General features: G+C 42.6%; 1 pseudogene; it reads left to right on the forward strand.

Annotated features, from left to right (window-relative positions):
- The first annotated feature begins 1,118 nt into the window (after positions 1–1,118).
- Positions 1,119–15,395, forward strand: LOC132882549 (intelectin-like; annotated as a pseudogene).
- The last annotated feature ends 10,958 nt before the right edge of the window (positions 15,396–26,353 follow it).

A 26,353-nucleotide genomic window follows, 5' to 3' on the forward strand; every position in this document is an offset into this window, starting at 1 on the left:
TGGATATATCCTGCTAATTGTCAATTATGCCCATTACCCAGAGGCCATCCCTCTCTGCAAGGCTACATGTAAGAACATCACCAAAGAGCTGGTGCTTAGTAGGGCTGTAATGATACACCCAACTCACGATTCGATTCGTATCGCGATTTTTGACCCACGATTCGATACACCCATGATTTTTAAAAATTTTTTTTAAAGTAGTAAATTTGACTTATTTACATTTACTTACTTACATTAACTATTTAATAACAAATAATTCAGACCACTGCAGAGAATGAGTAATATGTATGCAAAAATGAACAAATGTATATCCAAAGATTGTTTTATTTCTCAAAATAATACTGTTGAGCCGGAAGCTCTGTTTTTTTTGGTTCTGAAAAAGTCATTTTTCCAAATCGTGTAAATCCATTAAGATTTTTTTTTTTGGGGGGGGGTGGCTCTCTCACTGTCTCACTCTCATAGGGCCAATGATTTTCTGTGATCGCGGAAAACAGATGGAAATTACGGAATTTTTATAGTGAAACATTGCTCGCGTGTCAAAATGTAACTGCCGCAGAAGGCTTCCGCCCAAGCAGATGCCTTCAGTGTTTCCAGATATTGCTAACATTTTCCACCCCAAAATATGTTCAAAACCAGACAAAAAGCACCTAAAACCGCCCAATCTGGCAACACTGCATGCCTTTCTGGTCAAGTGATTGTGATTGGCTTGTGGCACACCTAGCCAGCCAATGAGCTGCTTGTTTACAGATTCGCTCCCCGCATCGCAACCAGAATGGCGACCGCTTAAAAGAAATGAATGTTCTGCCAGTGGCGAGTGTGGACATTGCGTGATTCGCAGAAGATTGTCGCAGGTCGGCGAAAAAATGACTTACTAATAGATATAAAAAATAAAAGTAATTTAAGTAAGTTTAAAATGTAATTTAAATAAAAAGTAAAGTATTCATAAATTGAAGTTTGGAAGCACCTCTGTTTTTGGGCTGAGGAGAGGTTTGAAAGGGTGTACCACGATTCTGCATTCTTGTATTGCGACATGGATCGTGGCTCTGCGTATCGCGATTTCGATTTCGATACGCATATTGTTACAGCCCTAGTGCTTAGGGATTCCTAAGGACCTGCTCATGGACCAGGAGACCCCCTTCATCTCAAAGCTCATGTCAGATCTGTGTTGGCTGCTGCATGTCAACTACCTCAAAACTTCAGTCTACCACCCTCAGCCCAACGGCCTCATGGAGCAGTTTAACCAGATGTTTAAGTATATGCTGAGAAGGGTGGTAGATGAAGATGGCTGGGAATGAGAACTACTCCTCCCCTATAATCCTCTTTGCCACATGAGAGACATCCCAAGCCTCCACAGGATTTACCCCTTTTGAACTCCTCTTTGGTTGATGGCCCAGGGGCCTACTGGACACAGACAAGGAAGCTTGGGAGGAGCAGTCTTTGCCCTTCTGCTCCCTCATCAATTATGTGCAGGAAATGCAGACACGGATGGAGCGAGTGGCCCTTGTTGTCCAGGAGAACATGCAGATGGCCCAAAGTGAGCAGCAGCAGGCATATAACCAGTCAGCCCAGCCTTGGGAGTTCCAGCCAGTCAACTGGGTACTCCTGCTTCTCCCCAGTGTAAGCTGCAAATTCCTCACCCGCTGCCAAGGCCTCTACACCATTCAGGAGCAAGTAGGTCCCATGAACTGCCACCTGCAGCAGCCAGTTAAGAGGGCTCTCACTCAACTATACCAAGTGAACCTTTTAAAATGCTGGATTGAGCCATTGCCAGCACTCTCAGCCTTCTCTGTCCCCCATCTCTGGTCCCACCATGCCTGAGCAGGGCCACAAAGGAGAGGCTCTTACCCTGACCCAACTACAAGATCTGCAAAAGCTGGAGGATCAGTTCAGGGATGTGTTCTCTGCTGAGCCCAGGCAGATACATCTCCTACACTATAACATCAAGAGCCCCCCAGAATAGTCGTCTGGCATTTGATGGCTCTGTGTTACAAAGGGAAATGGCATACTAGTGATCCAGTTAATTAATCTCAGTCTCGGTTTTGCGTGTTAAGTCCTTGATTAGATGACCTCATTATTCCTTGTTTACTGTGTCTTGGGTCATTGTGAAGTCTTGTCCATTGTATTTGTGCATTTCTAAGTGTGATATCTCTGTGTTCTGCTGTCTCCTGCTCTCACTGCACATTACACTGTCTTTAGATCATGGATCAACTTCACTCTAAGCAAATTCTCAAAGACAACAGACTGTTGATTAGCCGATCTGGAGGATGTTACATAAGTTACAGACTGACAGTAATCACCATCCATCACCTCTGCAATATCCAAACTCTGGTGCAAGAGAAGTGATCCATTTCCTGATGAATTATGAGCTGAAGGCTTGGAGTAAATATTCTGCTCCAACATTCAGTTCCACAGTTTGTAGCCATGAGTTTGGTTCCTCATGAGGTCACAAAATACCAAAGTTCTGAACTTAAGGCTCAAGATAAAACTAATGTTCGTCTACAGCAAGAACATCCTCATTCTCTCTCTCTCTCTCTCTCTCTCTCACACACACACACACACACACACACACACACACACACACACACTATAAAATGCTATAAAGACACTATATAACACCATGACAAGACACAATAAAAACCCTGCTGAAATCCACCTCAGTGCCAATAAAAAAATAATTAATGATTTACAGCACTGCCAGTTTTCAAAACTTGACCCTCAAAATGCACAGAGTGAGCTGTCAATCATGTTGCCATACATTCAGCTCCTTATGTACTTCCATTTGGGATCATTATGTTGTTTAAACTGTAATAAAACATAAGAAACCTCTGGCTTGCAAAAACATGTTCTGTGTTGCAGTAGGTACCATATGTGTGCCAATTAATTCAGAGTTTAATTCATGAAGAATAAAACACAATGGCGTAAACCCACATTTATTTCTGCAGAAATGGAATATTCCACTCCCAAAGCTCCAAAGAGCTCAAGGAAAGATTTAAAGTCCGTACTAAACAAGCTACCATTTCCTTAATTAACCCTTTGATGCAAAACATGGGTCAAAAGTGACCCGGCTGAGTTTTTATCTTCTATATCTTTGCAATAAATTAATTCCATCATTCAGTATTCAAGGTATTCCTCAATTAACTTGTTTTTGATCATCATACATCCTTATTTTATTTTTCCTTTCTTACTTTTTGAATAAAACCCCTTTTTGTATCACTACCCTTCTAATGCACAACATGGGTCAAAAATGACCTGCATTCATTTTCCAGGTTGTATTTCATGTATGGCTGAGTGTTTCTATGATATACTTTTGAAATAAATTCATTTTGTTATTTACTTTTCCAAATATGCAGTAAATATCTTGTTTTTGTTTAGCACAAATCATCATTTTTATTTTTCCTTTCTTAAGTTATGAACAAGCACAGCGTTTGTAATTCTACATCAAGTTTACACACATGGGTCAGAAACAACCCGCATGCGTTTACTACAGCGTTTGGTGGGAACTGTGAATTGTGCTTGTGTCAGACATTTCACAGCTCAGCACAGCGCCCTTTGCCCATCTAATACATGTAAGTAATGTTTTTCAATTGTTCTAACATTACCTTAGAAAAAAATGGATTATGTTTCGGTTACCTTGAGAGTGAGTAGATTACTTGTCAGAAAGTTACAAGTAATTACTATTAGCTACCTCGCTGTTGACATATTCTACTTTAGTTTGCTAATTTTATTGTAGTTGGTTTAGCTAACTACATAGTTAATAAATAAATAACTGGCCCCATTCACTGCTAAAGTAATTACTTGAAACAAATTATTATTATTATATTATTAAGACATTTAATTTTAAATCACACTTGGATGACCCATGTGTAGTAATATAAAAAGTATTTTTGTTCATAAAGTAGGAAAGGAAAAATTAAATTAATGATTTGTGGTAATTAAACACAAGATATTTAAAGAATACTTGGAATATTCAATCATAAAATAAATTGATTTCAAAAGATAGCGCAAAGAAAAACTCAGTCAGCATGAAATAACCTGGAAAATGAATGTGGGTCATTTTTGACCCATGTTGTGCATTAGAAGGGGTGTGCATATATTTTGCATCAAAGGGTTAAAGAAAATTACGAACAATTTCAGAGCCTCACTTTGCACTACCATGTGAAATATTGTGTAATTTTTTGATTAATGTGACTGTAGATGGTCTTTATTACCTGAGCACGCCTAATGGTGTCATGTATCAGATGTACTGTGACATGACTGCAGGAGGAAGATGAACTCTGGTGGCCAGCGTTCACAAGAACAACATGTATGGGAAATGCACCACTGGTCAGTGCTGTAGCTTTACATCATTATTTTTAATAAAATTCATCTAATGTTCATCTAACCTTCATCTAACACCCCTCTAACATTTATCTAACCTTCATCTAACACTCCCCTAACAGTGATCTAACCTTCATCTAACATTCCTCTAACGTTTAACTAATGTTCACCTAACCTTTATCTACTGCTCCTCTAACATTTATCAAATGTCCAACTCATCTAATGTTCCTCTAATGTTTATCTATCCTTCATCTCAAACTCCGCTAACATTTCTCTAATGTTCATCTCACACTCCTCTAACATTTATCTAATTTTTATTTCACTTTCATCTATCGCTCCTCTAATGTTTATCTAATGTTTGTCTAACACTCACCTAAGATTTAACTACTGTTCATCTAACGTTCATCAAACATTTCTCTAACTTTTATCTCATGTTCATCTAACTTCCATCTAACACTCTGTCACACTTCCCTGAGGTGGGATAATGAGGAACTGGAGACAGGCACTACAATCCAAGGTGCACTTTTAATTTTAATCAGAGGTGGAAAGAGTACTAAAATATTATACTCAAGTACAAGTACTGTTACTCTGATGAAATTTTACTTAAGCACAAGTAAAGTTACCAGACAAAAAATCTACTCAAGTAAAAGTAAAAAGTAGATCATTTAAAATGTACTTTGAGTAAAAATAAAACGTTACTTTTAACAATGGGTTTTTTCTGCCTCCATTGTGTTGTGCAAAAATGAAAAAGAAGAGGAAATAAGGATATATGTATATCTCAAACCAGATGTTTTATTTAAAGGAAGTGTATCAAATTGAATGCTTAGGATAATGCTGCATTAAAACTGAGACAAACAAAAAAGGTCAATACATACAGTCATGTCGTTTACATCACCCTGACCACACACAAAGCATTGTACACGAAATATGAAAGTGAAATGTTGCACCGAAATCTCGTAGCTTGCCTGTGTGCACTGTGTTTTATTGAACAATTCAATTCAAACATTATTTGTTTTGCTTAGTATTCCTTTCTGGCCTGTTGGATGTAGAATGGTAGGAGGACTGATCACGTCAGGTTGGCGAGCTAACTTGCTTGCATGATTAGCCAACCGAATAACAGACTAGTTACCGTTATGTTACAGTACCAACAGGTTGCTACTTCAACATTAGCAATGCCATCCACTATTTTTGGAATATAACCAGCCTATTGTCGGTTTTACTATGGAAAGGAAACATTATGATCAGGGGTGCAGATACGTTTTTTGAACTGGGGGTGATAAAAAACTGGGGGGGACAAAGCTGCCAGCAAACCAACCCCAACCCCGATATGCCTGCCAAACTTGTTGTGAGTAACCATAGCAACCAAGCTCGAGCTCGCAACCTGTGCAGTCTGCGCAGCTCAACCAACCGAATATCAGTCTTTGTTTTATTTTCTGTGAGTTGTTGCAACTATGTATACACTGCTGTGCACCTCAATAAACCGAATGGTAATTAGTCTTTTGATTTTTCCGTGAGGTTTGCCTTATGCAAAGAAAGACAGCATAGACATTTTTTCCTCCCTATAAGTGGGGGGGACCGAACGAGGTGAATTTAAATCTGGGTGGGATGAATCCCACCCGTCCCACCCTCTATCTGCACCCGTGATTATGATGCCAATGACAATACTTACCTCAACATGCTTACACAGATAAGACGTCGAATTTTTGTATGCCGCAATGGTTGTCTTCTTGGGCACACATAATCTGCATTGCATAATGAAACTGTCACCCCTTTTCTCTACGAAGCTGAAGTGATCACGTATGTAGGGCCAGGGGTGCACTTCACTACTGGAAGAAATTGCGTTTTCTGCAGGGTCATCCACCACAGGTTCCTCGGTCTCCTCCATGTCCTCAGGGGCGCTTTATCAACACCCATGGCCCAGGGGCTAGGCCCCTCATAGGCTACCTGTCAACCCTACCCTTACTGTTGGCCAGGAAAACACTCTTATTTTATTTGCAATACGTGTCAAGCATTTACAGTGTAAACGCGTAATTAGCCTAGAAGCCTACGATAGGTTACGTTTGGCTCAGCGTAGCTGCGCAAGGCCCACGCTCACATCGCTCAACACATCCGACCACAGAGGGAGAGAAGAACGCACGCATTATCATTATAGAGCCGGTTCTGATTATTACCACGGACAGGACAGTGATACTGCGTAACTTTCATGCAGGGGCATGGCCAGAGATGACCACACAAGCGCGCGTGCACTATAATGTAGACCTATGTGTTGTAAACATAAAACACACACACCTACAGACAAGTCCTTTTAAAAAATAAAATACATAAAAATAGCTCGGCGGCATGAAAACAAACATTCACTGCAAGTCAAGGTACTTGGCTCGGCGGCCACATGAAACGTAAACACCATGGACAGCGGCCAAACTCATAACTCTACAGACCGAAATACACGAAACCAAGTCCTACTAGGGTCTATTTTACCGATCTATGTTCAAGCATCATGCAAGTCTTCCTTCTCCTTGACTAAGACCGTGCATTCAACTGCCTTTTTGACATGACTGCATCGAAATACCACTTGCAACAATATTTCACGCACTCCATCAAGAAAAAAGTTAAACATGATGAACACGGGCATACTGTTTTGAGCATACGATTTTTTAAAAAGGAACTAGCTACATCAAAGTCCTTCAATAAACCCATCCTTTAGTGCAAATGAGCTTAACCTAGTTCAAAGCATGACGCTAGCAGTAGCTGCATAAGGCAAAATCATGTGGGCCTTTCGTCAACAACAAGCCACGGCGGGCAAACATTAATAATCAAGCGTCCTTACCTTAAAACGTTGTCTTGACCACAGAACTTCTCAAGTATTTCACTTAAATCCACACGGGTTAACAACACACCCAACACAGCTAGCGAGAAATGTGGCTCTGCGCTAGCTTTGTATTGCTATTCCCCTCAGTATGCTTACTCTGTCTGCTGCCTGAACTGTGAACATTATAGGCTACAATCTTTTCATCAATTTCTTCAGTAGATGCCATTTTAGACATTTTATTATCCCCATCGAAATATGCTATTATACTAACAGGATTATAACTCAAATCACACGACACGTATTCAAATCACAACTGATTTATTTTACTGTTGGACAGATCATAGCATATCTAGCCTAGCTGCACATAGCCTAGCTGCTGGTAGGCTGATAACTGATAAGTAGCTGATATTCTGAACAGATTGGTGATCCTTACCTTAAAAAAGTCTGTGACTTTAGGCAACGATTCTGTCATTACCTGCATCTCTCTTTTTTTCCTTTTATGCGCCCCGCTAACATGTGAACGCTTCATCTTTCAAAGCCTCTAAATTTGTGTCTCTGTAGTCTGCAGTCTTTGGCGCGCTTTCGTGCGTGACGTTACATTTTATTCTGGGACAGTTGTGGGTGTTCGTTTCGCGAACCACATCCACCATGTCTCTTACAGCAGGCTACTGTGCGCTCATTTATTTCTAACCTTATTTCTATCCGTACATTAATGTAGGCCCACGATTCCGACAGTTTATTATTTTATTAATATTACAAGGCCCCTGATTGGCTGTGGCCCAGGGGTTTGAGCCCCCCGAAGCCCCCCCCTTAAAGCACCGGTGCATGTCCGCCATCGTCTGTGTGAGACTCGCGCGCGCGACAACTGTCCTTCCCGTGATTCATTTCCAGAACGCATTTCCCCTTCTCCGTTTTAGCCTTTTTTTATTTTTTATTTATTTTTATTTTTTTACTCAGCAACGGTTGTGATGTAAAATGTACCGAAGTACACTACTTAAAAGAAAACATACTTAAGTAAAAGTAAAAGTACACTCTTTAAAAATTACTTGAAAAAGTATAAGTACACAAAAAAGCTACTCAAGTACAGTAACGTGAGTAATGTAATTCGTTACTTTCCACCTCTGATTTTAATGTTCACTTTTCAGTGCCTACTACAGTGGTGCTTGAAAGTTTGTGAACCCTTTAGACTTTTCTATATTTCTGCATAAATATGACCTAAAACATCATCAGATTTTCACACAAGTCCTCAAAGTAGATAAAGAGAACCCAGTTAAACAAATGAGACAAAAATATTATACTTGGTCATTTATTTATTGAGGAAAATGATCCAGTATTACATATCTGTGAGTGGCAAAAGTATGTGAACCTCTAGGATTAGCAGTTAATTTGAAGGATGAAATTAGTGTCAGGTGTTTTCAATCAATGGGATGACAAATCAGGTGTGAGTGGGCACCCTGTTTTATTTAAAGAACAGGGATCTATCAAAGTCTGATCTACACAACACATGTTTGTGGAAGTGTATCATGGCACGAACAAAGGAGATTTCTGAGGACCTCAGAAAAAGCGTTGTTGATGCTCATCAGGCTGGAAAAGGTTACAAAACCATCTTTAAAGAGTTTGGACTCCACCAATCCACAGTCAGACAGATTGTGTACAAATGGAGGAAATTCAAGACCATTGTTACCCTCCCCAGGAGTGGTCGACCAACAAAGATCACTCTGAGAGCAAGGCGTATAATAGTTGGCGAGGTCACAAAGGACCCCAGGGTAACTTCTAAGCAACTGAAGGCCTCTCTCACATTGGCTAATATTAATGTTCATGAGTCCACCATCAGGAGAACACTGAACAACAATGGTGTGCATGGCAGGGTTACAAGGAGAAAGCCACTGCTCTCCAAAAAGAACATTGCTGCTCATCTGCAGTTTGCTAAAGATCACATGGACAAGCCAGAAGGCTATTGGAAAAATTTTTGTTGACGGATGAGACCAAAATAAAACTTTTTGGTTTAAATGAGAAGCGTTATGTCTGGAGAAAGGAAAAGACTGCATTCCAGCATAAGAACCTTATCCCATCTGTGAAACATGGTGGTGGCAGTATCATGGTTTGGGCCTGTTTTGCTGCATCTGGGCCAGGACTGCTTGCCATCATTGATGGAACAATGAATTCTGAATTATACCAGCGAATTCTAAAGGAAAATGTCAGGACATCTGTCCATGAACTGAATCTCAAGAGAAGGTGGGTCATGCAGTAAGACAACGACCCTAAGCACACAAGTCGTTCTACCAAAGAATGGTTAAAAAAGAATAAAGTTAATGTTTTGGAATGGCCAAGTCAAAGTCCTGACCTTAATCTAATCAAAATGTTGTGGAAGGACCTGAAGCAAACAGTTCATGTGAGGAAACCCACCAACATCCCAGAGTTGAAGCTGTTCTGTATGGAGGAATGGGCTAAAATTCCTCAAAGCCGGTGTGCAGGACTGATCAACAGTTACCAGAAATGTTTAGTTGCAGTTATTGCTGCACAAGGGGGTCACACCAGATACTGAAAGCACAGGTTCACATACTTTTGCCACTCACAGATATGAAATATTGGATCATTTTCCTCAATAAATAAATGACCAAGTATAATATTTTTGTCTCATTTGTTTAAATGGGTTCTCTTTATCTACTGTTAGGATTTTTGTGAAAATCTGATGATGTTTTAGGTCATATTTATGCAGAAATATAGAAAATTCTAAAGGGTTCACAAACTTTCAAGCACCACTGTATATCCATACACACACACACACACACACACACACACACACACAGAGGATGCAGGATGCATCTCTCTCTCTCTCTCTCTCTCTCTCTCTCTCTCTGTCTCTCTCTCTCTCATTACGGGCCATCTGAAAGACACACAGAGACACACATTCATGGACAGACAGGAATTAGACACAGGTGTAACTCGTCACATGTTACCTGCTGGTTCGACCTGATTCCTTGACATTCACGGCCGATGCTCGACTACACCCTCACTGTCACACGCTCCTCTGACATTTATCTAATGTTCATCTAATGCTCCTCTAACATTTATCTAATGTTCATCTAACCTTCATCTAAAATTCCTCGAACATTTTTCTCATGTTCTCACCTTCATCTAATGCTCATCTAACGTTTATCTAACCTTGAACTAACACTCCTTTAACGCTTATCTAATGTTCATTTTTGTGAAAATCTGATGATGTTTTAGGTCATATTTATGCAGAAATATAGAAAATTCTAAAGGGTTCACAAACTTTCAAGCACCACTGTACCTTGATCTAATCTTCCTGTAATGCTTATCTAACTCTAAAGTAAAGGTGATCTCTGGTCCAGTCAACAGGATGGAGGGCCACAGGTGGAGTAACACCATCACATTCAGCACTGCAGAAGCTGCAACCAGTGACAACTTCAAGGTCCAAATCAAAAGAAATAAAAACACAAAACTAAACAAATGAGAATATGGAATAAATATCATTAAAGTACTCTAAAATTTACAATAATAGCAAGTGTTGCCAGGCAAAACAAACCTCAGCCGGTAGCACTTATGATGAATATGAATGAAGATATCGTGAAAAAGAAATAGGTACCCTATGGGTACATGTGGCTACTGCTTATAAATAAAATTGCTTTCCGATACCCTGTCCAAACAGTAAATATAGCATATATATTTACTCTATGAGGCAATAGCCACATAAATGAAGCGTAATCCAAAAATGAACAATTTAAATATAACAGAAGTGAAATATACCAAGTGTCTGTACTTTATATTATTCTACTCTTACCTCTTACAGTTTTCGGAACTGAAACCTCTGAACTGAGGCTGACATACACACGCTGTCGCCATGACTGAAACTATTTCCTGGAAATGGCCTGGCGCTAGAGCTCAGTGGTATGCAGTTTTCCTTTATAATAAATATAAACAAGTCTGAAAGTGATTTCTTTAGTCTAGTCCTTTTATTTATAATTTATATTTATAATAAAGGCGGCACGGTGGTGTAGTGGTTAGCGCTGTTGCCTCACAGCAAGAAGGTCCGGGTTCGAGCCCCGTGGCTGATGAGGGCCTTTCTGTGCGGAGTTTGCATGTTCTCCCCGTGTCCGCGTGGGTTTCCTCTGGGTGCTCCGGTTTCCCCCACAGTCCAAAGACATGCAGGTTAGGTTAACTGGTGACTCTAAATTGACCGTAGGTATGAATGTGAGTGTGAATGGTTGTCTGTGTCTATGTGTCAGCCCTGTGATGACCTGGCGACTTGTCCAGGGTGTACCCCACCTTTCGCCCGTAGTCAGCTGGGATAGGCTCCAGCTTGCCTGCGACCCTGTAGAACAGGATAAAGCGGCTTGAGATAATGAGATGAGATGAGATTTATAATAAAAAATCAACAGAGTGAGGAAGCTTTTATCAATGGGGTTTAAAATTGGGCATGGCCAAAACCCCTTCCTTTGCATATATAATCAAACCAAGAAACAATCCAATGACAACACAGTGAATGCAAATGAGGCAGGTAGCGATCCAATCAGCGTGTTTGTGGGAGTAGTCTTTCTGAGACAGCATGACTGCAGTCTGAGCTCAAAGCTTTTTTTTAACCTTTTTGGTCACTGTGGCCTTGACCGGATGACCCTCAAAATGTTGGAGGTTCTATTTGAGACCAATGCCCATCTATCCTGAAAGATTCATAAAGATTGTTTCAGCCATTTTCCCATAATATCGTTAACAAAAACAAAGAAACAAAGAAACCCCACTGAAACCAATACCTCACCCCCTGGTGGACTCCATCCCGGGCGAGGTAACAACAGTGAGTTCCATAAATACACTAATTCATGTTAAATACAAGCATCATTCCATCATTATGAGGAAATTCTGACATGATGAGAAGATTCTTCTTCTTCATCTTTGTACTTTATTCCACAGAATCCTGGGTATTATGACATTGCATCAGAGGACGTGGCAGTGTGACACGTTCCGAATAACAAGCGAGTGGATCGTTGGAAACTAACATCATTCCTGCGCTACCACACGGAGAACAGATTCCTCAGGAGCTACGGACAAAACCTCTACAATCTCTTCAAGGTAACAGGACATTCACTCCTGGAAGGTTCACTTTAGAAATGTTGTGTCCTGTTGCCATTAGCTCTGATGTAATGTCTTCTAATGCTAATCTAACTCTAATCTAACACCAGTCTAATGTTCATCTAACATTTCTCTAATGCTCTTAGGCTCCCCACACAGGCATTTAACCTTAATTTAACACTCATATAAACCTTATCTAACACTCATATAACCTTCACCTAACACTCATATAACACTCCATCCATCCATCCATCCATCCATCCATCCATCCATCCATCCATTATCTGTAGCTGCTTATCCTGTTCTACAGGGTCGCAGGCAAGCTGGAGCCTATCCCAGCTGACTATGGGCAAGAGATGGGGTACACCCTGGACAAGTCACCAGGTCATCAAAGGGGTGACACATAGAGACAAACAACCATTCACACCTATGGTCAATTCAGAGCCACCAAATAACCTAACCTGCATGTTTTTGGACTGTGGGGGAAACCAGAGCACCCAGAGGAAACCCACACAGACACGGGGAGAACATGCAAACTGCCCACAGAAAGGCCCTCACCGGCCGCTGGGCTCAAACCAAGGACCTTCTTGCTGTGAGGTGACAGTGCTAACCACTACACCACCGTGCCGCCCTATGACACTCATATAAACCTTATATAACATTCATCTAAAACTCGGATGATAATATTTATATAACACTTATATAATGCTCATCTAACAGTTATATAACTATATATATTTCCCATGAATTTATATCACAGTATAGTTCCAGTATTTACATTAATTCAGTATTCTCCGTTTTCCAGCAATTCCCAGTGAAGTACAATGTCGGAAGCTGTCCTGCTAACCACGGGCCCTCTGTTCCTGTACTGTATGATGTTGGAGACGCCACATCCAATCTTAACCTGTACGGACCCCTCAGCAGAGGTGGGTTTCAAAAATAAAAATGGAAAGTAAATGAAAAACACACCGGGGAAACAAGTTACACCCCTACTGATAAGAACCACAATTTATTTTCTGAGAAATACATTTTACTGCCTTTCATCACATTTTCAGTTAATTGTCAAACAGCAGCAGGCTATGAACTAAACACATGAAGAAGTATGTTATATTAAGGAAGTGATGTTTTGAAGCATATCTTTAGCAGGAAGAAATATATTTTTTAATATTTTTATTTGATTTTACAAGTAATGTGAGAGAGAAGCGGCATTTCGATTCTCCTATATGTCCTGGATATATAGTGAATTGACAATAAAAATCTTTGAATCTTGAATCTTGAAGAATGATTGACATGCCAGTTGGGTTGTGCTCCAAACCACCACAATACTGCACTCAACAGGAAGCACAGAAATATATTAGAGTATTACACATTGTGTGAGAGCAGACTGTTAGCTCGATAGCATAGCATTAAGACTCACAGTGAAGTTTTCCTGGTTACCATGTCAACCTGACCATTGCCTCCCAAACCATCAAACTAGAAAGTATGTGAAAATAATACAGCCCCAAAACAATGTGGCTCTGTTTGAAATTTTTTTTGCTTTAACATCACAAATATTAGATGGTTGTTGCCATGGTAACATTGTATTCTGACACATTTAGCTAGTTTATCAGCAGTTATTTAAATAACTAGCTAATTTAGCTAATGTTTTTGATAATAGGCTGTTAGGACTGGAGGGAGGACATGGGGACACTTATTAATTTAATGGAATATTCATATTTATTGCTAAATCTCAGGGATTAAAGGTCATTATTTTACACTGTATATTTTAATGAATTAAAATAAATATCTTAATGTCTCTCCAGGGTATTGTGAACCAGGATTCATCACATTCCGAGCGATAAACATGGAAAGGGCAGTGATGGCAATCTGCTCAGGACTCAAACCCAAAGCCTGCCACACTGAACACGTGAGAATTAAATTTGTTCTGTTCACACAGCGATTAAAAGAAGACTTTAAACCAGGAGACTGGTATTTATGAGGCTCTAGTTAATATTATTAATATTATTGAAGCTGGGCGGAACGGTGGTGTAGTGGTTAGCGCTGTCGCCTCACAGCAAGAAGGTCCTGGGTTCGAGCCCCGTGGCCGGCGAGGGCCTTTCTGTGTGGAGTTTGCATGTTCTCCCCGTGTCCGCGTGGGTTTCCTCCAGGTGCTCCGGTTTCCCCCACAGTCCAAAGACATGCAGGTTAGGTTAACTGGTGACTCTAAATTGGCCATAGGTATGAATGTGAGTGTGAATGGTTGTCTGTGTCTATGTGTCAGCCCTGTGATGACCTGGCGAGATGTCCAGGGTGTACCCCGCCTTTCGCCCATAGTCAGCTGGGATAGGCTCCAGCTCGCCTGCAACCCTGTAGAAGGATAAAGCGGCTAGAGATAATGAGATGAGAATGAGATGAGATTATTGAAGCTCCAGGGTGTTTCTGAGATGAAGTCTGTCTCTTTAGGGAGATATCTGCCCCATGAGATCCTTATTCTGCCTACATTTAAAGGCAACATTCAGAGACACCATGACTAAAGCAGCACTTCACCTGAGGAGTCATTTATACATGTAAATTAATCAATTTGGAATCATTTACACACGCAACTGAATCAAATGAGTAATAATTTGTAAAAATAAAAGGAACAGCCTGGAAGTAATTTACAAACACAAGTGAATCATGCTTATGGTGTCTGTCAGGTCTGTTTCTTGCTGTAGTGCTGTAGAATCAATTCAGACATCCGGATCACCTGGAGGCGCCATGATTTTTAAAACCACACACTTTACTATTATTTGGTGAAAAAGTTGATGTATCATGAAGTTGCAAGGGGTAGAAAACTGGAATGTACATAATTAGTTAAGTAGATAAATGATATCTCATTTAATGTCAGAAGATCACATCATGATGATTATTTAGCTTCCATGAAAAAAAGCAGAAGAGGAAAAACAAACTCAAATGATCTAGAATGATTACACACACTCAATAGTCCATGTATTAAATGGAAAGCTGGTGTGTGTGTGTGTGTGTAGTTCTGTATTGGAGGAGGTGGACATTTTCCTGAAGAGTCTCTGAGGCAGTGTGGAGATTTCACGGCTTTCGACTGGGGTGGTTACGGCACTCATACTGGCTCAAGCGCCAGTAAGCAGGTGACCAAGGCGGCGGTGATCATCTTCTACCGCTGAGAGAGAACGTTGCAGAACCAACAGCACACAATACACACATCAGTATAGCCTTAATTAGGCTACTGCATGAGCAAAATATTTATAAAGTTAATTCCCATAGAATTTACCAAATTTTTCAGAATTTATTTCCGCATGTTTGGTGCAGGTCATGTTTTTCTCTCTTTCTTCTGATTTGGAGCAACTTTTAAAAAGTGATGCACTATTACAGGGTGAGAATCAAGTTCAATCCTCATTATATGATGAAAGTAAGTTTCTTGTATTCTTTTGGATTTATCTGCATTTACTCCTTTCCATTTCTGCTGACAGAGTTAGACGTGTCTCTCCTCAATTATGTCCTGAATCCTGATTTTATGAAATAATAAAGTTTTGAGCATTGCTCTTGGGTGTTGGTCAGTGATTTATTTACAGAATGATTTAACTGATGAAAGTTTTAGTAATAAACTTGCTGATGTCTGTATAATGCTTCTCACCACATGCACAAGAACAAACCTGCAATTATTTGAGTTTGAGTAAATCTTGATCTTGTAGCTTGTCATGATGGTCCTGTACCTGATCATATCATTATAATAGCATTACATAAAACCATACAGGAGCTGTAAAACACTGCCTTCTTCTAAATAAAAGGGATCAAACTCGGTTTTACAAACAGGCTTCATTGTCATATGGGTCGGACTGAAATTAAAAAAAAAAAATTCACCAATGAAGTCCTGAACTCCTCTACAGTGTGTTCATTATACTGACTGTCCAAACAGATTAAAAATGTATGACCTAGACAACTCATGACCACAAGATGTCAGCAGCAGATCTTTTAAGTCCTGTAAGTTATGGATGGGGCCTCCATGGATCAGACTTGTTTGTCCAGAACATCCCACAGATGCTTCAACACCTTGAAGTCTTTGTCATGTTCCTCAAAACATTCCTGAACACTTTTACTTGGCCTGTAAAAATGTTCAGGTAGGATACGTGACAAAGTAACATCCAGATGAAGAAGACACGAGGTTTCCAGCAGAACATTGTCCAGAGAATCACACTGCCTCCACCAGCTTGCCTTCTTCCCAGAGTCCATCCTGGCACCATCTCTTCTCCAAGTAAAAGACACACATACAGCCGTCCACATGACGCACAAAACATGATTCATCAGACAAATCCTCCTTCTTCCATTGCTCCATGGTCCAGACATCCCAAGTCTCCCGGAAGTTCCGGGAGTCTCCCGCATAATGATCGTGGCTCCCTGATGCCCACAAATTGGATAATATCTCCTGGAATCTAGAGCAAGCGAGCAAGAGCATGTACGCGAAACATTAATGTCTGGATCGCGCATCTTAGAATGTGCGCATATGACGGAGAGCGAGAGAGACTGCGTGTGTGCCTGTTCACAGGCCCGCCGACAGGGGGGGACAAATGGGTATGTTGTCCCGGGCCCAGGAATGGGGGGGGGCCCAGAACTGGGCTTTCATGAAGTTGCGATTAAATTATTTTATTTCATTTCAAAATGTGTTGATTTGGGGGAGAAATGTGCTATATTTGCATTCAATAAATGATTTCTAGATCTTTTGCCTTTATTGTCTTTGAAAAAGAAGTCAAGAACCCCCTACCACCCCAATGCAAAAATGGTTTGGTCTGACTCTTTGATTAAGGGGAAAAAACGACATCGATCGATCATAGCGCTTCGACAATCAGCGTGCGTGCCATTTGCGAACATGCACAAGTCAGGAGCACAGAAAAGAAAAGAGAAAAAGAGAGGAAGAAACCAAGAGACTCAGGGGCTCACTGCATAAATATTTTAAAAAAGATTCGGATGATGCAGCAGGTACTAGCAAAGGCAGTGGGGCAGCTGAGCCAGGTAAGACACAGCCAACTTTTTCCAGCCCCGTAAAGTAACCCCAACCAAGGCACGCGCGGCACGCAATTCATGTTACAAACGAGGGGAGAGCAAGTCACACTGAACACCATATCAAACGCACAGGGCATTGAATCATTTCATAACCACAACAGCTTAATAACATTGTGTTTCATATATCTGATTGAAGCTAAGAATTGTTAAAAGATGCCCATCACGATTAGGGTATAGGTGACTCCAAATGCTTTATTCAGATAACTTGCTTGCAACCATACAACATGCCTGTTCTAATACCTTTTTTTCCAGAACTAACTTCCTCTCTAGTGTTTTGTCTTAAGCTTCTTTCTTAGAGTGCCACCTAGTGGCACTACAACACTGTAACATCTCCCTTTACATACAACAGGAGCTAGAACTCTTATCAGTGCAGCTATGTCCTTGTTAAGCGCTGCCTATGAAAGAACAAAAGTATAAAACCTTGAAAAAACAAACACACAAATAAAGTAACACCTCTCTAGTGTTATGTCTTAAATTGATGCTACCAAGTGTCTGCAGGTAATATATATATCAATGCCTTTTCTCTCTTTTTTTTGTTTTGTTGTTGCCCTTTCTTTTTCTTCTTCTTTTTTTTGTTTCGGTTTTTTTTTTGGTCTTAAACAATAAAGTCAGTGGTGAATCTTGCAGGTCGTTGAATGTTGCTTCTGGTTCTGGTATGCTGTAGGGGAGGAGGAGGAGGAGGAGGAGGATTGGGAGGTGGAAGTTGGATCATGGGTCATCTTCAGCTGCTGTATCCGTGATGTCGGTAGGGGCCTCCATGCCACCTCCAGTGTTCCAGTTGTCGTCGTCAAGCAGTGGACTGCTGTGGTTGTGAGTGATGGTCAGTTGTTCCTGCACTGGACGAATATCTCTGCGGTTTCTACGGTATTTCTTCCCATTCACCAGAACCACGTATGAGTGGTCGTGGAGCTGGTCAATGCATAAGCCCAGCATCCAAGTGCAATCTGGATGGTTGGGGTGAAGAAGGACTCGTACCGTCTGCCCTTGTGTGATGGGTCGGAGGTCACGAGCATTGAGGTCGTATCGGTGTTTGATTGCTGCTCCTTTGACTCTTTTCTTTGCGACGACATCTTGCTCCACTTTAGGGTTCAGAAGAACACTCCTGGGCAGAAGTGATCGGGTCCGCCTTGACATGAGTCTTTGAACCGGTGAGCTGTCAAGACCTTCGGTCGGAGTGTTTCTCCATTCTAGCACTGCTTTCCACAGGTCTTCTCCATCCATTGTACAGTGTTTCAATAACATTTTGGCTATTTTCACTGCTGACTCCACTTTGCCATTGCTTTGGCTGTGATATGGGGATGAGGTTGCATGCTCAAAATCCCACTCTTCTGCGAATTGTTGGAATTCCATGCTATTGAAGGGGGGACTGTTGTCTGAGAAGACAGTGTGAGGCATGCCATGTCTGCAAAATTGTTTCTTGCATGCTTCAATGACAGTGGATGCTGTGTAGTCTGAGAGATCATCAATCTCCCAGTAGTCAGAATAGTAATCCACCATGATGAGATATGTGGAGCTCTTGATGCTGAAAAGGTCTATTCCCACTTTGGACCACAGGATGTCTGGAATGTGGTGTGCAGTGAGTGTTTCTTTCTGTTGTTTCACCTGAGTGGCATTGCAGGTGGCACAGCCATTTGTGAAGTTCTGAATGTCATCGGCAATTCCTGGCCAGAAAATGGCCTCACGGGCCTTTCTCTGACTGGCCTCAATACCAGAGTGCCCGATGTGAATCTTCTTCAGGAAGCTGCTGCATAGTGTTTCAGGAATAAAGACCCGCTGTCCTTTGAAAATTAGGCCCTCTTCTGTTGTAAGTTCTTCTTTGTATGTCCAGAATGGACGGAGCGAAGGGTCTACGGCTTGCCTGTGTTCTGGCCAGCCCTTGCTGATGTGTCTGTTCAGAGCCTGGGCCACTGAATCTTGAGCAGAGTGTGTCTTGATGGTCTCTAGTGTCTTTGTTGTGATGTTGGTGTTGCTACTGTGCCTGACATGTTCTAGGTCTGTTGATGTGAGACCTATGGCATACACAGAGGATGGTGTCTGCATTTGTGGGTGCTCCACATTAGACTGTGGGGTTCTGGACAAGAAGTCAGCCAAATACAGTTCTTTGCCTGGTCTGTACAGCAGGTGTATCTTGTACCTCTGTAGTCTGAGCAACATCCGTTGCAGTCTCTTTGGTGCCATGAGCAATGGTTTCTTGAAAATTGTTTCCAGGGGCTTGTGATCGCTGTGAACAGTGATGTGATCCCTGCCATGAAGGTACTGGTCAAATTTATCACATGCAAAAACAATGGCGAGGCATTCTTTTTCAATTTGCGCGTATCTCTGTTCGGTTGGCGTCAGTGTCCTCGAGGCAAAGGCTACGGGCTGTCCGTTTTGCAGGAGGGCTGCTCCCAGGCCTGTTTCACTTGCATCACATTGTAGGGTGACCTCTTCATTAAGGTCATAGTATTTTAGGACAGGGTGCTGTGTGACTAGCTGTTTGATACAGCACAACGCTTCGTCATGCTGTGAGAGCCAGGCCCATTCAACATCCTTGTCGGTCAGACGCCTGAGAGGCTCACAGACATCTGATAGGTGGGGCAAGAATTTGGAGAGGTAGTTGACAAATCCAAGCAGTCGTTGAAGAGACTTCACATCATGTGGCATTTGCATGTTCTGAATGGCAGTTACCTTGTCTGGATCTGGGCGTAATCCTTCAGTGGTGAGTAGGTGTCCCATGTATGTCACACTGGGGAGCTTCAGCCGGAGTTTTCATTTGTTTAGCTTTAGGTTGACTGACCTAGCTCGTTGGAGGAGGGCTGTTAGGTTGTTGTCAAGATCCACCAGCGCTTCTTCATTGGTGACACCGCATCCATAGACAAGAATGTCATCAGCTATCACTGCCACACCTTTGAGTCCCTGCAACACTTCATGTTGTCTTCTCTGATACTCTTCGGCCGCTGGCTTGATCCCAAAAGGCATCCTCAGCCACCTGTAGTGCCCCAAAGGCGTCCAGAATGTAGTGAGATGGCTGCTTGCCTTGTCCAGCTGTATTTGCCAGTAGCCATCTTTCACATCTAAGACAGAAAATGTCTTTGCCTTGGCTATTTCAGGCAGGATCTCCTCTATTGTTGGCATCTGATAGTGTGATCGAAGTAGGGCTTTGTTCAGTACTGTGGGGTCAATGCAGATGCGGAGCTTGTCCTTCTTTTCCACCACCACCATATTGCTGATCCATGGAGTTGGGTCTGTGACTTTGGCAATGATGCCCCTTGTTTCTATGTCTTCTATGGCCTTTGTAACTTTGTCTTTGATGGGAACCAGGACCCTGCGAGGGAGCTGCTGTACAGGTCTTACGGCGGGGTCGACCTTCAGATGGAGCTTACCAGGGAGGCATCCAAGGCCATTGAATATGTCATCATATGAGGATATGAGTTCCTCCGTTGTCTTTGGTATGGTGGCGTTGTCAGCTTGTCCTGCGTCCAGACTGTGTACAACATGGCTGCTGCTGGTAATCTGGAGTAAGTTGAGTCGTAGGCAGGTGTCTGCTGAGAGCAGAGGGGTTTGTGATGTCTCCATTACATGAAATCTCAGGATATATGTGTTGCCATCATGTTCTGCTCTGAGACTGCATTCTCCTTTTGGCTGTATCAGTGTGCCATCATATAGCTTGAGAGTGTTTTTGCTTGGTGACAAGGGTGGATTGCCGTCTTGGAGCAGGCGCTGGAGGTCACGAAAGCCGATTACATTGACAGTGGAACCAGTGTCTAGTTGGCATTTTATGATGTGCGACGGGTCATACTGAAGCATTTCATCATTGTGTGGGGCCAACTTAAGGTGTATGAACCACTTGTTCCTGTTGGCTTGCATGAAGTTTATGTGGGAGAGATAAAGCATTGAATCATTTTCATCTTCCCTCTCCTTATCCTCTTCAACTAGATTCATTTGTGGCTTGCACTGTTCTTGTTTGCATACTCTTGCAAAATGATTCCGTTTCCCACACGCTTTACATGTTACACCATAAGCTGGACAGTTGGCCTTGCCGTGGGCAGTTCCACAGTAACGACATGCACTGGTATGTGATGATTTTTGTCTTGTGTATTCTGGCACACTTGGCTGTTTATTTCCCCGTTGGCCCTGGCGGCCGTCTCGTGACGCATAGTTGACTGTTTGCAGATCATCGCCGGCAATTTTCTTCATCTGGGCTAAAGTTTATTCACTTGCATGGCACATATCAACAGCCTGATTCAATGTCAGTTTCGGCTCGCGCAGCATCTGTGCTTGTGCACTTGTATCTTTTGTGCCTATGACAAGTTTATCGTGGATTAAGTCATCTCTCAGACAGCCAAAGTCATAAGTGTCTGCTAGCTTTCTTAGCTTGGCTATTAGATAGTGATGTCATGCTTCAGTAGTTGCATGTATACGTATTACGCTTTGTTCTTTTTCAGATGACTAATCCGTCATCCTTTTCTACTTGAATTAAATGAAGTAAAGAGGAAGAGAGTTGATTGTCTTTCTATGACGGATTGGTCATCGAGTCAAGTAGAAGACTGAGCCATGCCGAAACTCACATGTCCTGTGGAGGGATGCACCTGGGAGTCTCAGGACCTCGAAGCAGCATTCGCAGCAGCCCTCACCACAGCGCTACAGATGCATGACAAGGCAGCGCACACAGCATTACCTCCCTCCAAGCTCAAACTGGATCCCCCTAAGATTGACTCAGGATGCAACCCAGACCAGTGGTCAGCCTTCACCCGACAGTGGGCGATGTACAAGACAGGGATGGCCATATCAGTCAACCAAGCATCAATAGCCCTGTTCTACTGCTGCAGTGAGGACCTTAGGACTGATGTTATGCGAGACCTGCGTTGTGATGTTGCTGGGATGCCAGAAGCTGACCTACTGAGTGAAATCCGACGTCTTGCCTCAGTGGAGGCAGCTGTCTTGTATTTTGAGACCATTTTTCATGTTCTCTAGAATGGCGCTTTGCCAGAGCCACCTCCCTGTTTTGCATGGTTTCCTGCCATGTATTGTGAGGGCAGTATTTACCCAAGGGGATTGGGATAGAGTCACGAATCGGCCTGCCAAACAACACCATGGCGGGTGAGGTTTTAGTTTCTGGGTCTATTGAATTGCGATAGATAAGCATGGCCCTTTGAAATTTGTCAACGTTGAGGGAACCGGTGGGGCCTGTGTTGTCGGTCAACATTCGTTTCACTGTCTTGACGGCAACTTCAGCTCTACAGTTGGCATGAGGATTGGCAACAGATGTGAGACGATGGCGGACACCCCAAGATATCAAGAACTCCTGAGTCTTGCCTGAGGTGAACTGAGAGCCTCCATCTGACGTTAGTTCCTCAGGGATCCCAAATGTCACAAATGATTCACGCAGGTGCTTTATCAGACCATCTGCACCTGAAGTAGATCTGAACACCATTGGCCAGTTTGAATATCTGTCCACTAGCACCAAATACTCAATATTGTTGTGAAGGAAATAGTCACAGCACACTTTCTGAAATGGGTAATCTGGAGGATCGATGTCACTAGGCGGCTGCAAAGCGTTTGACTTGGCAATTCTGTGACAGTGAGCACACTCTTCTCGGACTCTGCTTATATCTATGGTAATACCCGGCCAGAAAACGGATTCTGCGGCCCTTTGACACATGCTGTTGACACCCTGGTGTGCTGCATGGAGTGATGATAAGATACTCTTCCTCAAGGAGGTGGGGATGACAATCCTCTGACCCATGAGAATCACGCCGTCGACGCAAGAGAGGCTTTGGGCGTAACGATGGAAGGGACGCAGACTTGTTGGAAGATCCAGGCACTTGGAAGGCATACCATGTTGCAGAATGTTTATGAGATCATGTAGGACTTCATCTGAAGCTGTGGCCTCCTTGACCATGTCCCATGTCACGATGTTAGATATAGAGTGAAGCGTTGTAAATGCTTCTGCGAGGGTAGTGCTGTCATCAGCAAAGTCCTCTGTGCCTGAGGTTAACAAGGTGGATGATTCTGATGATTGCAAGGATTCTGTGTCCATTCTGGTCTTGTCTGGGGGAGGATAACGTGAGACCGCATCAGGTCCTTTGTTCTTCACACCAGACACGTGTACAAGAGTGAACCTGTATGCTAGTGTCTTTTCCTTAAGATTGAGGAGGCGCCTGTTGCTTATCTCGGTGAGGGAGCGATCATTGAGAATTCTCAGCAGTGGTTTGTGATCTGTAGTCACAATGAGGTCAGAACATCCAAGGATGTAGTAGCGTGTTTGATGCAGTGCATAAGCCACGGCAAGGGCTTCCCCTTCAATAGGGGCATACCGACTCTCAGCTGGTGTTGTGAATCTACTGCCAACAAGACAAAGTTTCCAACCATCAGGACAGCATGTCAAAGTTTTGGAAATGCACTGACAGTACTTTTGTCTTAAGAGGAATCCTATTCCATCAACCGACCAGTCAGTCGAGAGACATGTTGTGCGGGCTAGGTCAAAAAGCCTAACACCATTCTTCATTTCTGATATGATAGCATGCTTTGACTGCTCAAAGAGAGTGTTCAGTTCATCTGTCCAAGCAAATTGTGTTGATGGCTTAAGAAGGTGTCTGAATGGTCTCATCTGTTTCGCAACAGCAAATGCATAGGCTCCTTGGTTGACAAGTCCAAACCATGCTCTAGCTCCAGATATGTCCTTGGGTGTTGGGAAGTTCAAAACCGAATCAAGGAACTTTTTGCTTGGCTTAACCTGGGTGGATGTAACTGTAAGGCCTGCAAATTCAACAGATTCCTGAGCAAACTGGAACTTCTTTGTGTTGAGGGTTATTCCATTGCGGGCACATAAATCCAGCCACTTGCAGGTTTGAAAGAAAGAAGCCTCTATAGACCCTGCCCACATGCAAATATCGTCAACGCATTTCACCTTGTCTGTAAAATCTGCTATGATGCTATCAAATCTTTGGGTGTAGGCATCCCCACTAGCTAGAAAGCCTTGAGGTGCAACTTTGTATCTGAACCTGCCCCATGGGGTAATGAAGGTGGTGATATGTCTATCCTCTTCTCGAATTGGCACAGAGTGGTAGCCATTCCACGCATCAGTGACTGTCTTTCTTGTATTCTGAGGAATGCGATCAGCCAGATGAAACGGGCTTGGCACATGGTGTGTTTGCCTGACTGCTTGTCTGTTCTGCGGCTGCAGATCGACAGTCCGTCTCGGGCTCCCATCTGCCTTTGCTACAATGACCATCCGTGAACACCAAGTTACAGGTGTATTGGGGCTGACCTTTTCAAGGACTCCAATTCTAACATCACGTTCCAAGTCTTTCAGAACTTTGTCCTGCCAGTGAATTGGTACAAGGGCAGGCTTGTGTACAGCTACAGGTCTTGCCTCAGGATCAACATATAACTGCAAGGGTTCACAGTTCATCATTGGGAGAGGTTGGTGCTCGCATACGTTGAAGGTTGTGCTACCGTAATAGTCGAGGAGCCACGCCTTGAGTGCTGGTAAGTCTTCTTCTGTTGCTGTCAACCCCGATGGTAGAGACTTGGGTAAGGGTGGGGGTGACTGGCCCCGCCGAGGACAATGGCAGATGGAGTCATCTGGGGTTTCAATGGACGAAACATGATCAGGGGGTTGGCTAGTTGGTATCTCAGGAAAGTTGGGTGGGACAATTCCAAGATTCTCGAGGGCTTCTCTGCACAAAAATGCCTTCTCTATCTTTGTAGACACATACACCAAATGTTTTGATGATTTCATAGATCCGGCAATGTCAGCGAGACAAATTTGTAGAAGAATGCCGCCCTCAATTCCCAAATCTTCCATTATTGCCCCACGCATCTTGAGCTTAACAGGCATGATGTCGCTTCTCTTGTATCCCATGGCAAATGCAGTCTGAATGGGTATCACAGAGCTCTGGCAGCCCGAGTCAGCTACCATAGGTATGGAGAGTCTCTTTAGTCCTGAACTGTTGCTAATAGGATAGCCTAACTCACTCTGGTCTTCGGGTAGTGGGACTAAGTCGATGACAACTGTGGGATGGGGCTTTGATGGACGTTCGATCCATCTCTCCTCATATATGTGGTGGGCTACTGGTGTCTTGCCGATCTCTGGCTGCTGGATTTTCCCATGAAGACTTGAGGTGCACAACTGTTCAAATGCAGAGAGGTTATCCTCTGCTTGACATGCGTTAACCTTGTCCTTGTGTTCTCGATGTACAGCTTGGTCCTTTGAGTCCTTGCTATTGGCACAGAATTTAGATGTATTGTCTCTATGTCCCCACTTTTTGCAGGTCGAACACTTGCTACAGGATGCTGTAAAATGTCCCTTTATTGAGCATTTGTTACATGTTGAAGACCAGGCAGGGCATCTCTTTGACCTTGTAACCTTGTCGTTCCGTTGACCATGACTTGAACCACCGCACGCCCAGCACCGTCCAGTGACAGGAGATGAGTTGCTTGATTTCTGCGTACTGGTGACCGCATCTGCACAATCACCAACTGCGTTCCTGGTTGCTCTACCTTGTTCCTTTTGTGCGATGAATGCAACTATCTCCTCAAGGGTGCGATCAGTCTTTGTGTCCCCAAGAAGATCTGCAAGTATTTCAGGATCTGCTATCCCCCGAACAAGAACTAGTGTGTGGTGGTCATTCATAAACTGTTGTGTGTTTAGACTTTGTGTTTGTTTTAATGACTGTTTGACAATAAGGAAATTGTCAGGACTAAAATTTGTTATTTAGTTTATGTGTCAAGTTTTCTACGTACCTTTTAAAACTTCTCCCTGGGGAAAGGAGATAGATAGTGATGTCATGCTTCAGTAGTTGCATGTATACGTATTACGCTTTGTTCTTTTTCAGATGACTAATCCGTCATCCTTTTCTACTTGAATAAAATGAAGTAAAGAGGAAGAGAGTTGATCGTCTTTCTAGCTATGTATTGGTCTGTAGTCTCATTCTGGCTTTGTTTGCAATCATTAAACACAAACCTTTCATAGATCACATTTCTGGTCGGTTCAAAGTGTTTTTGTAGTTGATCTAAGACTTTCTTTGGATCTGCCCGGTCCGTATTGGGCATATGAAGGTGATGCTGCAGTTGATGGCATTCTTTCCTCATTACTGAGAGCAG

Source organism: Neoarius graeffei, chromosome 3, assembly GCF_027579695.1.
Source record: "Neoarius graeffei isolate fNeoGra1 chromosome 3, fNeoGra1.pri, whole genome shotgun sequence".
Classification (NCBI taxonomy): Eukaryota; Metazoa; Chordata; class Actinopteri; order Siluriformes; family Ariidae; genus Neoarius; species Neoarius graeffei.